The 4214-nt window shown below is 40.5% G+C and overlaps 1 non-coding gene across 1 annotated transcript; it reads left to right on the top strand.

The window, feature by feature from the left end:
• Positions 1–2533: 2533 nt before the first annotated feature.
• LOC127740446 (small nucleolar RNA R71) lies at positions 2534–2641 on the top strand. Its single transcript, XR_008001122.1, has one exon. It is a non-coding gene; the product is annotated as a small nucleolar RNA R71 (small nucleolar RNA).
• The last annotated feature ends 1573 nt before the right edge of the window (positions 2642–4214 follow it).

Raw genomic sequence — 4214 nt, 5'->3', positions numbered from 1 at the left:
AAGAAAGAAGAGAGTAGAAGAAGAAGAAATAGAAGAGATAGAAAGGGGCTTTGTGTTTCGGCCAAGGGGGAGAAGTAGTGTTTAGGTTGTGTGAAAATGAGGTGATAAAGATGGGTTTATATAGGAGTGGAGAGAGGTGTAAGGTTCGGCTATGTGAGGGTGGGTTTAGGAGGGTAAGTGGTTTGAAGTTGAATGGTGAGGTAGGTGGGGTTTTATGAAGGATGGATGTGAGTGGTGAAGAGAAAGATGGGATTTGATAGGTGAGGGGTTTTTGGGGAAGAGGTGTTGAGGTGATTGGTGAGTGGGTGAAGAAGAGAGAGAATGGTGGGGTAGGTGGGGATCCTGTGGGATCCACAGATCCTGAGGTGTCAAGGAAAAGTCATCCCTGCACCAAGTGGCGAGCAAAAATGCTCTCTATGCCAATTCTGGCGTTAAACGCCGGGCTGGTGCCTATTTCTGGCGTTTAACGCCAGCTTCTTGCCCTTTCATGGCGTTTAACGCCAGTCCGGTGCCCCTTTTTGGCGTTAAATGCCCAGAATGGTGCCAGACTGGGCGTTAAACGCCCATTTGCTGCCCTTACTAGCGTTTAAACGCCAGCAAGGTCTTCCTCCAGGGTGTGCTATTTTTCTTTCTGTTTTTGATTCTGTTTTTGCTTTTTCAATTGATTTTGTGACTTCCCATGATCATCAACCTACAGAAAACATAAAATAACAAAGGAAAATTAGATAAATATAACATTGGGTTGCCTCCCAACAAGCACTTCTTTAATGTCAGTAGCTTGACAGTGGGCTCTCATGGAGCCTCACAGATACTCAGAGTAATGTTGGAACCTCCCAACACCAAACTTAGAGTTTGAATGTGAGGGTTCAACACCAAACTTAGAATTTGGTTGTGGCCTCCCAACACCAAACTTAGAGTTTGACTGTGGGGGCTCTGTTTGGCTCTGTTTTGAGAGAAGCTCTTCATGCTTCCTCTCCATGGTTACAGAGGGATATCCTTGCTTCCTCTCCATGGTGATAGAGGGATATCCTTGAGCCTTAAACACAAAGGATTCTTCATTCACTTGAATAATCAATTCTCCTCTGTCAACATCAATCACAGCCTTTCCTGTGGCTAGGAAGGGTCTGCCAAGGATGATGGATTTATCCATGCACTTCCCAGTTTCTAGGACTATGAAATCAGCAGGGATGTAATGGTCTTCAATCTTTACCAGAACATCCTCTACAAGCCCATAAGCTTGTTTTCTTGAATTGTCTGCCATCTCTAGTGAGATTCTTGCAGCTTGTACCTCAAATATCCCTAGCTTCTCCATTACAGAGAGAGGCATGAGGTTTACACTTGACCCTAGGTCACACAAGGCCTTCTTAAAGGTCATGGTGCCTATGGCACAAGGTATTGAGAACTTCCTAGGATCTTATCTCTTTTGAGGTAGTTTCTGCCTAGACAATTCATCCAATTCTTTCGTGAGCAAAGGGGGTTCATCCTCCCAAGTCTCATTACCAAATAACTTGTCATTTAGCTTCATGATTGCTCCAAGGTACTTAGCAACTTGCTCTTCAGTGACATCTTCATCTTCTTCAGAGGAAGAATACTCATCAGAGCTCATGAATGGCAGAAGTAAATCCAATGGAATCTCTATGGTCTCAGTGTGAGCCTCAGATTCCCATGGTTCCTCATTAGGGAACTCATTGGAGGCCAGTGGACGGCCATTGAGGTCTTCCTCAGTGGTGTTCACTGCCTCTTCCTCCTCTCCTAGTTCGGCCATGTGGATCATGTTAATGGCCTTGCATTCTCCTTTTGGATTCTCTTCTGTATTACTTGGAAGAATACTAGGAGGAAGTTCAGTAACTTTCTTACTTAGCTGTCTCACTTGTGCCTCCAAATTCCTAATGGAGGACCTTGTTTCAGTCATGAAACTTTGAGTGGTTTTGATTAGATCAGAGATCATGATTGCTAAGTCAGAGTGGTTCTGCTTAGAATTCTCTGTCTTTTGCTGAAAAGATGATGAAAAAGGCTTGCCATTGCTAAACCTGTTTCTTCCACCATTATTGTTGTTGAAACCTTGTTGAGGTCTCTGTTGATCCTTTCATGAGAGATTTGGATGATTTCTCCATGAAGAATTATAGGTGTTTCCATAGGGTTCTCCCATGTAATTCACCTCTTCCATTGAAGGGTTCTCAGGATCATAAGCTTCTTCTTCAGATGAAGCATCCTTAGTACTGCCTGGTGTATTTTGCAATCCAGACAGACTTTGAGAAATCAAACTGACTTGCTGAGTCAATATTTTGTTCTGAGCCAATATGGCATTCAGAGTATCAATCTCAAGAACTCCTTTCTTCTGATTCGTCCCATTGTTCACAGGATTCCTTTCAGAAGTGTACATGAATTGGTTATTTGCAACCATTTCAATGAGTTCTTGAGCTTCTGCAGACGTCTTCTTCAGATGAAGAGATCCTCCAGCAGAGCTATCTAATGACATCTTGGACAACTCAGACAGACCATCATAGAAGATACCTATGATGCTCCATTCAGAAAGCATGTCAGAGGGACACTTTCTGATCAATTGTTTGTATCTTTCCCAAGCTTCATAGAGGGATTCACCTTCCTTCTGTCTGAAGGTTTGGACTTCCATTCTAAGCTTACTCAAATTTGAGGTGGAAAGAACTTTGCCAAGAAGGCATTGACTAGCTTTTCCCAAGAGTTCAGGCTTTCTTTTGGTTGTGAGTCCAACCATATCATAGCTCTGTCTCTTACAGCAAAAGGGAATAGCATAAGTCTGTAGACCTCAGGGTCAACCCCATTAGTCTTGACAGTGTCACAGATTTGCAAGAATTTAGCTAAAAACTGATGAGGATCTTCCAATGGAAGTCCATGGAACTTGCAGTTCTGTTGCATCAGAGAAACTAATTGAGGCTTAAGCTCAAAGTTGTTTGCTCCAATGGCAGGGATAGAGATGCTTCTCCCATAGAAGTCGGGAGTAGGTGCAGTAAAGTCACCCAGCACCTTCCTTGCATTGTTTGCATTGTTGTTGTTTTCGGCTGCCATGTCTTCTTCTTGTTTGAAGATTTCTGTTAGGTCTTCTACAGAGAGTTGTGCCTTAGCTTCTCTTAGCTTTTGCTTCAAGGTCCTTTCAGGTTCAGGGTCAGCCTCAACAAGAATGCTTTTGTCTTTGCTCCTGCTCATATGAAAGAGAAGAGAACAAGAAAGTATGGAATCCTCTATGTCACAGTATAGAGATTCCTTGAAGGGTCAGAGGAAAAGAAAAATAGAAGGAAGAGGTAGAAGAATTCGAACTTATCAAGAAAGATGGAGTTTGAATTGTGTATTAAGGAGGAGTGTTAGTCCATAAATAGAAGGATGTGAGAAGAGGGGAAGAAATTTTCAAAAATTAAGTAAAAGATTTTAAAAACATTTTGAAAAAATACTAATTGATTTTCGAAAACTTAAGAGTGGAAAAAGAAATCAAGTGATTTTTGAAAAAGATTTGATTGAAAAGATTTGATTTGAAAAAGATTTTGAAAACCTGAAAAAAATTTGCATTAAAAACAAAATCTTCCCTCTTGTGCCATCCTGGCGTTAAACGCCCAGAATGGTGCACATTCTGGCGTTTAACGCCCAAAGCAATCAAGAGATTTTTGAAAAAGATTTTGAAATTAGAAATCAAAAAGATTTGATTTTGAAAATTAATGACTTGGCTAACAAGAAAAGATATGATTCAAACATTAAACCTTTCTCAACAGAAAAGGCAACATATTTGAATTGTTGAATCAAATCATTAATTGTTAGCAAGTATTTTTGAAAATGGAAAGAAATTGATTTTGAAAACATATGATTGAAAATATATGATTTGAAAAAGATTTGATTTTGAAAAATTTTGAAAACCTGAAAAAAATTTGAATTAAAAAACAGAATCTTCCCTCTTGTGCCATCCTGGCGTTAAACGCCCAGAATGGTGCACATTCTGGCGTTTAACGCCCAAAACACTACCCTTTTGGGCGTTAAACGCCCAGCCAGGCACCCTGGCTGGCGTTTAAACGCCACTTTTCCTTCTTTACTGGGCGTTTTGAACGCCCAGCCTTTTTCTGTGTAATTCCTCTGCTGTATGTTCTGAATCTTCAATTCTCTGTATTTTTGACTTGAAAAGACACAAAAAAAATTTTTTTGGATTTTTAATAATCAAAATGTAACTAAAATCAAATAACAATGCATGCAAG

Source organism: Arachis duranensis, chromosome 6 (assembly GCF_000817695.3).
Source record: "Arachis duranensis cultivar V14167 chromosome 6, aradu.V14167.gnm2.J7QH, whole genome shotgun sequence".
NCBI lineage: Eukaryota > Viridiplantae > Streptophyta > Magnoliopsida > Fabales > Fabaceae > Arachis > Arachis duranensis.
Note: the sequence above shows the minus strand (reverse complement) of the source record. Positions and strands in the feature narration are given on the sequence as shown.